Below are 11,896 nucleotides of genomic sequence, written 5' to 3' on the forward strand. Positions count from 1 at the left end.
CCCCAGATCTGGAAAAGGAGAGTGCGAAATCCCTCAGTCTTCTCCAGCGTTAATTGAGCTTTTACAAGGCAAATGAAATTTCCAAATGGATTTGCCCCAATAATTGCACACGCACAAACATCACATCACACTTAATTATGTTCATCTAAAAGGGTGGCTTTTGGATGGTGGGATAACTTGGGTGTATCTGAAGGAGGGGAAAAGGGGCGGGGGTCTTTCTTTTGTGGGTCATCAAATGTCCGCTGTTATAGGCCTGTAAAAAAAAAAAAACCCTCAGTCTTGGAACTGTTGTACAAGATAACATTTATGCCTCCTGATAGTTTCGTGGCCTGTGGTGATTGCAAAGGCTTCAACCTAGAGCCCCTTTTCTGCCCCCTCCCCCCAAACTCACCAAATATCCCACACAACCCTGTCTCTCTCCTCCCCTCCCCCCCCAGGCCTCTTTCTTCCTCTTTCTTTTTTTTTCCCTTCCAGAATTTTCCTTGGGGGGGGGGGAAGGATTTATTTGTGTTTGCTTCAGTGTGTAATTGGGGCAGGAAGGAAAACAACCAGTGCAGAATTCAGTTTGCATTTTTTTTTTTTAGAAAGATTAATACTTTTAAATCATAGCGATAGTAATCCACACACATTTCTCTGTTGGCACAAAGAGAGCCAAAGGCGGAAAAAGAACCAGGGAGGTATTATTGGGCGGGGGGGGGGTGTGGGGGGGTCAACGGGAGAAAAGATCCCAGTTAGGAATGGTTTCAATTTCAAGCTTGGATATTTTGTCTTGTGTGTGTGTGTGTGTGTGTGTGTGTGTGTGTGTGTGTGTCTTATCTCTTTCTCTCCCCTCCCTTCTTCTCTTTTCCAAAGCTGGCCTGCAGTTGGGAGGTTGGCCTAGGCCTTGGGATTAAAGGGGTCAGAGGTGAGAGTTAACCCTAAACGCGAGGAGGAAGGAGGCTAGCAGGCCCTTGCCTGCCCACTACTTCTGCTGGCTGGCTGGTTGGTTGCCTGGCTGGCTGGCTGGCGGGGCCTTGGAGATAATTTCCCTGACATACCAAGCCGAACAAAGGGTGGGTTGGATTTTGATGCCCCCTCCTCTCCAAACGGACCCTTTGAACTCAAGGAATTTGGGAGGAATATGAAGGGCGACCCTCTCTCTCTCTCTCTGTGTGTGTGTGTGTATCTGTGTGTTCTTTCCTTAGTTCCTTAGTTTCTCCAAGGAGCGGGTTTTGTCTCAAAGAAAGTGTGTGTGTGTGTGTGTGAGAGAGAGAGAGAGAAAGAGGGGGGGTGTGAATGGCGTGAAAGGGATGGGGGAGAAGGTCCCCAGCAAGTCGCTTTTTCTCTCCCCCCCCCCCTTCTGTCTTTTCGGATCAGCGCCTTTCAATGGGCGGAGAGGTGCTCTCTCTGCCCCAACACCAAGGCTTTCCCCACCCTTCTTTCTTCTCCGGCCAGGAAAAAAAAAGGCCTCTAATTAAATTGTTTGCTACGGTCCGAGCGGGACGATTCGGGAGACCGGGCTTCAAAGAGAGAATGCGCTTGGGCCAAGGAGAAGGATGGGAGGGAGATGGAAAAGGGGGTTCTTCCCGCCCCCCCCCAAACAAAGCGGCGGGGGAGGAGAGGTGTCGGATTGCCCCTTCCTTCCCCTCCGACCCCCCCAGGCGGGCTTCACCTGGACCCAAGCCGAGGCAAAGTCTTTCTAGAAAAGACGCCTGAATATTTTTTTTTTAAAAAAGAGCACCCGAAGGCCAGCGGGCGCGCGAGGCCGGACGCTCTCCGGGCTTTTCTCCTGGCCAGTCCGGAGAAAGCCGGAATGTCTGTGTCGCAGCGGGAAAGAGCCCCCCCCCCGAGCTGCAAATTTGAGGAGTGCTGCTGCGGTTGGTCCACACACACACCCCTTTCTGGGCGATTCATTTGTGAGGGTCTTTCTGGATCTCCCTCCCTCTTGGGGGGGGGGTCCTGAGAGTTACCCCTCGAAATGACCTCGTTCTGAGAGGGAAGGGAGGGGGGGGGGAAGACGGCGACTCTAATTGCACCCGAGAGTTATTCTTCCGTGAGAATGATGGGACGGATCCAGGAATTGTAGCCACCGCTAGGTTTATTTATGTTTGTTTTAGACGCTCGCGTCCTTCTGTTCTTCCAGACGCACATCTGTCAGCTGGGAGAACGCGCGTTCGTCCCTACACCGGAGGCAGAGCGAACTGCGCCTGGCAACAGCTCCCCAACCGGGCGCCCTCCAGATGTTTGCCCTTTCCCAACTTTTCCTCGCCCTGCAACACCCGGTCTCCGAATGGGGGGGGGGGCTGGCAGGGAACCACGGTGCAATCCAGCTGCAGGGCAGATTAGTTGCTTGCTGTCTGCCAATCTGCTGAGGGAGGGGGGGCAATCTGGTGTGGGGAGGGGGGACATCAGGAAGGGGGGGGGAAGAAACACCAGGGTGTGGAAACATCTGCTGGGTGGGCAAGATCCAGGTGCTTTCAGCACCGAGCTGGCTGAAGAGAAGGGAGGAAGCCTTCCTGAATTCTACGGATCTGCTCGCAGGAAATTTTCTGCCAGCAAATCTTAAAACTTTTTTTTTTTTTTTTAAACAATCCCTCCACCTAGATTCTAGCAGACCTGGAAATTGCCTCCACTTAGCCTGGATCCCCTCGCTTCGTTGCCAGAGGGGGACAGATGAACACACAACGTTCGAATCTGACTCCATTCACACGACCTGTTTGATCTCGAGAAAAGCCCCCAAGATGGGAGAAACCCTTTATTTTCGGAAAGGGGAAGCGAGGCTGGCCACGCCGATCATTGGTTCGGCTCCCCTGCGCACTTTCCTGACCCAACACGGGTCGGCTGCCAGTTGGGTGAATGAAATGGCCTCACCATCACCCCCACTTGGTCCATTCTTATCTGTCTGCCCCGATTATTTGTGCCTCCAGCTAATTGGAAGCTTGGGAATGGGTGATGGACGGAGAAGCAGGTGTCAAGATAGGTTTGTCCAAGAGAGGAATCCTAGCCCACTGGGTCCCACAAAAAGCCTGCATCACCATACTTGTACATATCTTTCCTTTTGTACATATCTTTCCTAACGTGTGTGTTGTATCTGGCTGCTGCAGGCTTTTAAAACCCGGTGGGAAAGAGTTGGCAGGAAACTAAGAGGAGAGTCCTCCTCCATGCTGACCCCTTTCTCCCTCTTTCTCCCTCTTTCCTTTTCTTCCCTACCTCCGAGAAACACCATTGGGGGTCATTTTGGCACCCCCACCCCTTCAGTCTAAAGTTGATGTGCTCTTTGGATTTCCCTGTAAGCGCCCCCTTTCTCCCTTTCTTCCCCTCTTCTGGCGAACCATCCTACATCCAAAAGAGGGTGGTGGGTCATTTGGGCACCCCCCACCCCTTTAGTCCAAGTTGAAGGGCTCTTTTGAATTCTCTGGAAGCTTTCCCTAGCTAACCGCCTGTGTGTGAATGCACTGCTAAAACGCTTAGGCGGCTGCTTAGGCGGGCCTCTGCAGGAAGATACTTACCTGGATTTTAACCTGAGGTTAGGGGCCGAAATTGGCGACCCCCTGATTAATGAGGAATGGACGGCGGTCTGTGATTGGGACACGGGCTATATTAGCACGCGCACGGGGGGGGGGAGAGAGAGAGAGAGAGAATTATTCCAGCAAATTAATCCATCTTCACCCTCCGCGGGAGAACAAACTCGCAAATTTAATTCGGAAGTTTAAACCAGGGGGGGCGGTATTTGGGAGGATGGGGACACGGAAGGGATGGAGGAGATACAAATGAGAAGTTTAAAAATAAGGGGGGGGGTTGAGTAGTAGTAGGAAAGTGATAGTAACCTTCCAGCCCTAGGAAGCGCTTTCCCCCCCTTTCCACTCGTGTTTTTCTCGCGCCGCGCATTTCCCGCGCACCGAGTTCCAGGGAGAGGCAAAGTTGATGGAGAAGTTTGACTGCTGTATCGTAAGCTACTGCCTTCCTTCCCCCCCCACCCCCGCCGACACACGAGGTTTTTTTTTTTCTCTTGACCACTTCTGGATAACAATATAATCACACACACCCCCCGCCGCCCGTCTTTCCTCCGCTTGGGCTCTGATCTATCGATCCAGAGGAGGCGCTTGGAGCTATCCAGAACGCTAAATATTTACGCTGCTAGGCGCGTTATTCCTAAACACCATCCTTTTCTTCCAACAGAAGAAGGAAGGGGGCCATCCGTTTTATTTGTGCTTCTTAAAAGAAAGAAAAGAAAAGAAAAAGAAACCGATTCTAAGCCGGAACGTTTTCAGAGTTTCTTTTCTTTTCTTTTTTTGCGGGATGAAAAGAGTTCGCGAAATCGATACGGAGTGATTAGCAGCTCCTGGGGTGGGAAGGCGAGAGGAAAGGCGGGGGCGAGGCGGGAGGGAAAGTTCTGGATTTCTGACTAAGGGACTCGCGTCGTTTTATGGGCTGGCACCACTAATCGGGCTGAGATTTTCGTGGGAAGGGGCCCCACTTCTCTCTCCCCCTGGCAGAGAGTAGTAATAAAACCCCACAGGGGCGAAGGCATTCGCGCCCCCCCCCCCCAATCCTCTGAGATTACCAGCGCCTTTTTCTTTCTCCATTCGGAGGAGGTTGAGAGAACCACAGCAGACTGCGCGGAATCCAAGGTGGGAAACTGCCTTGCGTAGTTCAAACGTCTCTTTAATTCCTGCTTCCGCCCTTGTAGTTATTAATCGTGCCCCTCGGGCTTCACACGGGTGCTGGAAGTGCGTGGGAGAGGGAGAGAGAGAAACGCAGAGGTGAGCGATTCCTGGGCCGTCTGGGCCATCCTCTGCTCCATTTGCGCGAACTCGAGAGGGAGGCCTCTTTGGAGCCACTGTCTCAAGCCGCCTCCGCTGATCCGAAGTTGTGGAAGATCTTGAGGGAAGAAGCGTTGGTCCCCCGCCGTCTTCCGTCCCACGCTCCATCGATACAGGGAGCAAAGCAGCGAGAGTTGGGGACGGAGGAGAGTCAACGGTTGAAAACCTTACTGGAAGGAATTCTGCCGATACCTCCCCCCCTCTTTCTCCTTGTGTTCACTGGTGCGATTCGGGATGAGTTCTTCTTTTCCCAACTCACTCGACTAGGGTTTTTTTTGCCCCTTTCCCAAAAGGAAGAGTGAAATCAGTAAAGTGAAACAAAATGATCCTGTCCGAACGTTTGGGGGTTCCCCTCCCCCGAGAAGCTCCTGAAAAAAAAAAAAAAGAAAGAGAGAAAGAAAGAAACAAAAAGAAAGAAAAAAAAGAAAAAGATCCAAGAAAAGTAAACGAGAGACGCGTTAAAAACACACACAAACCCATCCACTTAGTAAACTGCTCAATTATCTAAGAGGTCTCGTCTTCACTTGTGTTCTCATTTCGGTTTAGGAAATGAAGTGGGAAGTGGGGTGGGGGTGGTGGAAAGAAGGGTCTTCTCCCTGCAGCTTGAAATGCACAAAATAGTGGAGGGTGTTTTTTTTTTCCAGCTTAAAGATAAAACAAGGGCTCCCTTGACAATACAGCTTTGTCCTCTCCATTATTCACCCATGGTAGAAGGAGACACAAAACAAAAGGCACAACGCAAATTCGCTGAGAAGTTTTTAAGAGCTGAGTCTCTCCACTTCCCTCTTTCTTAGGAAAAACAAACAAACAAACTTTTGGAGTTTGGAACTAGAGGGATGTTAGGTACCAGATTCCTTAAAAAAAAGAGAGAGAGAAAAAAAGGAAGTTTCCCATCAGGCTAAAATAAACCAACCCCTACAGGGATTCCACAGTTCATCTAAGATATCTCCTACTTCCTGGTAACTAATTCAAGCAGCTTACTTCTAATTTAAGCAACTTACTTAACTTGAGAGGGCACCTTTCTTCCTAGGAATATTGCAGTATGGTCTGTTTTTTAAGGGGACAAGGAAGAAGAGGCATATTGTTAATATCTCCTGTTATCTAATAACATTTTTGCTTAATTCTTTGGACTGTGGATAGGGAAGATCTGATGCAAAAGGACAGAATGTTATGAACCCCTGAGCAGAACTACATTGAACAGATAGTTGAAGGATGGAGGTGTGAATGCATGGAGAGGAGTGGGTGTGTGTATGTGTGTGGTTTAAATAAAAGCTGGGTAGGGATTATTCTGTGTGGTTGCAGTTTCCCCATTTTTCAGTGTGTGTATGGATGTGCAGATACCTTATGCCATGGTAGGAGTATGTAAACATTTACCTGCTTTGAATAATATTTGTAGAGTAGTTTAACTATTCTAATTCCAGAATTAATTGCTGGATTGCCATTTCATTAAATGAGCAGGAGACATATTTTAATCCAGCAAGTTCTATGCTACCAAAAATCAATTTAAAACATGGCCCCTAAAAAAAAACAACGGAAGAAAAAAACCCTCATTTGCATATTTTAATAGGTTTGTTTCCCAACTGAGAAGACAGACAGAGATCAACACAGAATTGCATGCCATTGTAAATAAAAAAGTGTCTGCATGTATCTGTGCATATTCATATAACATATACAAATCCCGAAAGATAGATAGTTACATTCAGATTTTCTATTTTGGACAGAGACACGTCAAGAAAATATGACTTGAAGAAAGCAGCTTGGAAGACAAAACCCAAAATAATTACAATGACTGTTTAAAAAAAGCCCCATACATTTCCCCTAATAATCTGATAATAATTAAGGAGTGCAATTACAGTCTCTTTTAGTGATGGCATTTTCTCTTTCTCTTCATCCTCCCCCCCCCCCCTTTTGTCAGATCCCAAATTAAGGATAAAAAAGCATTAAATAAACATGATGAACAGGGCTTCTTTTAAAAATTATTTTGGAACTCCAAATTGCCTTTAGCTCTTCTGCACATATTATCATTCCTCCTCAATATTAAACAAATAGGAGCCCACATTAATTAAACAGGCGACTCCATTGTTTTCCTCGATGCCAAAGACTTCTGTTAAGTATTATCTACTTAAGAGAGAGAATTCAAAAGAGGACCTTTTAAAAAAAAGGTCTAAGAAAACCCCACTCTGAATTTGCAGGAGTGTGGAAGACGGTTTAAAAAACCAACATTAACCCATACTGCATTATGTACTTCTGTAATGATTACTCCATCCTCATTTCTTTTTCCCTGAAAGCGTTTGGCATATCGCACATCCCTGCAAACATTTTAACTGCCTCTTCTGAGACTGGGACTCTTCAAATCAATGAAGATGAGCTAGTCATAAACACTGTTAAAAACCTGACTGAAAGAGGAAGTTAAGAATTCACGTATCCCTGATTCCTTCCCCTTCTCCTTATTTTTCTTATCCAAACATTTTTTTTTCATGTCATTTTTTTATTGGCATGTATTTTCTTTCTCATCCTCTTACTTTCAAAGCTAACTGGAACAATATTTGCCTGTTGGTATCAAATGAACAGAAATATACGTAAGGTCAGGCACAGTAAATGAAGAATCCAGTTCTAGAGGAAAAATGCACTGAAAAGTTTCTAACGATCCACATTTTGAGACAAAAAAGAAGTTTTTAACATTCCTGATATTCTTTTGGCTCATAATTTGGGATTTTGTTTCACAGGCATCCTCTTTCTTGAATATTCACCAGTTTAGAGCAACTAGGCAAACTTTATGCATGCTATCAAGTAGTGGCAGAATCCTGAATCTGCTAATCAGCTGTCTTTCCATCCAGCATACTTCTCCAAAATTAAAAAGAAAAGGGGAAAAAAAAAACCCCTTCATTTCTGAGATGTAGAAGAGAATGGAACTGCCTCCACCACACTGCCTTCAAAACATGGGTGTCCTGAACTTGTAGTCCTGTTGATTAAAAGTGATCCTTCCTTTAGTTAATTAATTAAGCAATTAAACCAATATTCCAATTAAAGCATGCACACGGTCTGGTAAAATAATCCACGGGGGAAAACCTTACTAATGTAACCCAAGCCACTTTGTCATAGCATTCTTCATTGTTTTGTATCCATTTCTCCCACTGATATTATCTTTCCAAGGAATTTTTATTATTGTTTTTCATTCAGATGCAATTCCTGAGAAAGTTCTCCTTGCAGGAAAGGGGGCAAGGGATGCCAACTGCTCAGTCTGGAAAGAGTTATTTGGTTGGGAGAGTGAATGGTGGTGGGGGAGACTCCAGGAACTGGCCATTTTACTCATATGGACTTGAAATAACTTTTGAGCTTGATAAGGTTTAGTTCTGAGTAAACAGACATATGATTATAAACTTCATAATTAAAGACTAGCATTTTATGTTTCATAAATTCAAGAGTGGATTTGCCCCTCCTCCAATAATTTTTCTTCTTTTGTCAGTATCTTGTTTTCAAATCTGGATTTGCTTTAAACCTGTGAGAATAATTTGTATATTCTATTATTTAATTTTTCTTCTTCCCCTTCCTCTTCCTCCTCTTCTTCCTCTTCCTCTTCATCATCTTCTTCTTCCTCTTCCTCTTCCTCTTCTCCCTCCTTCCATTATAGCATACTGTGTATGTGTGGGGTTTGGGGCTATAATTTACACTTTGGGGAATCTACAGCCTTGCCTTGTGCTGCAAAAGACTTTGAGGCTGATGTCAACTTTATTTTTTAAAGTTGTTACAAAATTTTTTTACAGAATTTTTGCGTTGTTTCTTATGCTTGTTAGCCAATTGCTAATTCAAAGTTTTGAAGACAATCATTATTGAAATAAACCAAGGGGATTGAAAGCCATATTTGTCCTGGATATTACTTTTTCAAACAAAATTATATGTTACTCATACGCACTTCAGTAGCAACTGTAATAATGTTAGGAGAGGCGGGATTTTATGTTTTTATTTCATGTTTCTAAATTTTAAAAAAAACCTCTCTTGTTTTAAATATGATTTGAATTACGGATTTATAATTCTGTTGCCGTTGATGGCATGGTAGGAATTATTTCCTGAACACATAACCTCAAAAGCAAGATTTGTATTTTTAGGCAATTGTATAGTCTCTTATTTTACTAAAAAAAAACAACCTGATATTGGTAAGGTTAGTAAGAGGCTAACACTAGCTCTGCAAAATAATCAAAAATGTTTGTGGCAATTTTTGTTTCTAATTTGGGAGGGAGAGGGAGGGAGAAAAAAAAACGATTGTGTAAATCCAGAACATTGATTTAAACCACGGTTCAGCTGACTATTAGTTGTGCAAATCCAGCTAATGCTTTAATGTGGCAAGAACAAGGATTTTATCTTTTAACTTTCTGTTCATTTCCAGGCTGCATATAATCTCCCTTCTTTCTGAAACTTCCGCATTATAAATCATAGAAGACAAAGTACATTAATGCTTAAACATCACAGCAACCTCAGCAACAACAAAAGCAACAACACTAACAACAAAGCAGGCACAAAAACAAACAAGCAAACAAGCATAGGAGTAGCTCCAATCACAGGAGAAGAGAAGAATCATGATTTCTTCTCCTCTTCAAGGTTTTGGAAGTGCATCCAAAATAACATTCCTCCTTCTGGTCATCAACTGTCTTTGAAAAAAAGGTCCATCTGAAGAAGTATCAGGTTAAACCATTGTGAACGCCATTGCAACAGACTCAGTCTTCTGCATAGCCTATCCCAACAGGGGTTAGAGGCTTAAGAAGCAAAATATTCGTCATAATTATGATTCATATGTGCATGTAATGCTGAGATTCCATAAGTAGGATAAAGATTGGGCTCAAATGGATGACAAATGTAAAACAAGACATTCAAGTATATTCTTGGCCACCTCTGTACTAAAGCAACTAATCCAGGAGAGAAGCAACCTAGAACTAAGAAGAAATTTCTTGACAGTGAGAACAATTAACCAGTGGAACGCCTTGCCTCCAGAAGTTGTGGGTGCTCCATCACTGGAGGCTTTTAAGAAGAGACTGGACAGCCATTTATCCAGAATGGTATAGGGTCTCCTGCTCAAGCAGTGAAAGTTGGGCTAAAAGACTTCCAAGGTCCTTTCCAACTGTTATTCTGTTAAATCTCAAAACCCTGGACTCCATCACAAGGACTGCCCAGATTTTTTTTTTTATTTCTTTGGAAGACATTCCAGGAACAAATTTTTATCTCCTCTAATGGAGTGAGAACTGGGATTTTAAAATGCAAGATATTTAATTTGCCAGGATGTCATTGATTGGCCCTTGCTGCTGGCACTGAGTGGAGTCCCAACTTTTATGTGATCACTTTTTGTTTGAGCAAAGGATTCATACAATTTTTCTGTGCACAGGATAGACAAGACACGAGAACAGGAAGGACGTTCTGTCATCTGTTTACTGTATCAGGGATTTGACATTTTAACACCATCCTGAATGACCAAAATCCTGCACAGCTTTGTTGATGGTTCATCTTTTCCAACTTCACTTGTAGAGAAAGAGAAGGGGTCATATAACTGCTTTCCAATGATATTTTTGCTACAGTTTTCAGCAATCAAACCCTAATAGGATTCAGCGCAGCAATTCAATCTTCCATGCTGGTTTTCCCTAGCCCTTGTTGAGAATCACGAGAGTTGAAGTCCACACCTCCAGACAGTGTCAGCACTGGGAAGCTCACTCTAGGTCTAGGCCATTCTTCAACAACTCTTAGTTGAGCCTCTGAAAGATCAGTACACATGTCTAGTGTTAGTGATTCTGTTCTTCTGTCTGATCGATGGATGAATTGATCAAGTCTGTAATGCCACTGGCCTCCTCTCTTCTGAAGGAATGCACTTAAGTGTACAGGATCTGAATGCAAGGGGGCACCTACGGGGAAAATCCAAATAGTTAAACTGGCAGGAACAACTGTGCAGTGAAAGCTCTGATCCTTTAAATATGCATTGTCCAAACCCCTGCTCGAACAGGAGAACCTATACCAGGGGTCTTCAAACTTGGCTCTTTTATGATTTGTGGACTTCATCTCCCAGAATTCCTCAGCCAGGCACGTGACTTGAAGTCCACAAGTCATAAAAGGACCAAGTTTGAAGACTCCTGCCCTATACCATTCAAGATAAATGGTTATCCAAGTCTCTTTTTGAAAGCTTCCAATGATGGCGCACTCACAATGTCTGAGGGCAAGCTATTCCATTGATTGATTGCTCTCAACCATTGACCTATGGCCACAATTGAACCCCAGATTCCTGAAGCTAAGTGAGACAGTTGTTCAGTGAATGTTGCCCCATTTTATGACTTCCTTGCTTGTTAAGTGTCTAGTTGTTAAGCGAGTCACTGCTGTTCTTATGTTGGTAACACGGTTGTAAAGTGAACCTGGCTTTCCCATTGACTTTGTTTATCAGAAGGTTACAAATGGGGATCACTTGACCCTGGGACACTGCAATAAATGCATACCAGTTGCCAGGTGTCCACATTTTGATCATGTGACCACGGGAGAGGCTGCAATAGCCGTCAGCATAACAAATGATCATAAGTTCAGTGTTGCTGTAACTTTGAATGGTCACTAAACAAATGTTTTGTAAGTCAAGGATCACCTGTATGCCTTCAAATCAATGTCGACTTCTGGTGACTGTCTGGATTAGTTTTCTTGACAAAGTTTTTCAGAAGTAGTTTGCCATTGCCTCCTTCCCTGGGCTGTGAAAAAATGACTGGCCCAAGGTCACCCAGCTGGCCATTCCTAAAGCAAGACGAGAGCTCATGGTCTCCTAGTTTCCAGCCTTGTGTATTGACCAGCACACTACACTGGTTTTCTAACGTGCATTACGACTCATGTAAAAAGGAGGTGGGGTTTTAATCACATACTCATGATCACCATCTTGACTTTTCTGACCTCCCCAGGGAAGCCTTTGCATGTATAGGTGCCTCTGTTTGTACGAAAGAGAGAAAGAAAAAGGCCACAGCAGGTCTTGACCATCCAGAGGTAAAAACACTGAGATTTCCCTCCTTGCCGAAGAGGTTAAAAAGAAGAGAGGACTTATGGAAGATTATGGAGCATTACTTGCCTGGTTTATCTATTTCATT

The 11,896-nt window shown here is 44.4% G+C and overlaps 1 long non-coding RNA gene across 1 annotated transcript in view; it reads left to right on the forward strand.

Annotated features, from left to right (window-relative positions):
- Positions 1-11,187, forward strand: part of LOC120316351 — a 14,197-nt gene extending 3,010 nt beyond the window's left edge. The window contains exon 2 of the long non-coding RNA XR_005558941.1: positions 9,187-11,187. This is a non-coding gene — a long non-coding RNA (uncharacterized LOC120316351). The remainder of the gene's footprint in view (positions 1-9,186) is intronic.
- Positions 11,188-11,896: the final 709 nt, after the last annotated feature.

The sequence above is a fragment of the Crotalus tigris genome, unplaced genomic scaffold (genome assembly GCF_016545835.1).
Source record: "Crotalus tigris isolate CLP2741 ecotype Arizona unplaced genomic scaffold, ASM1654583v1 scf7180000019364.2947544272:3078424, whole genome shotgun sequence".
Taxonomy (NCBI): Eukaryota; Metazoa; Chordata; class Lepidosauria; order Squamata; family Viperidae; genus Crotalus; species Crotalus tigris.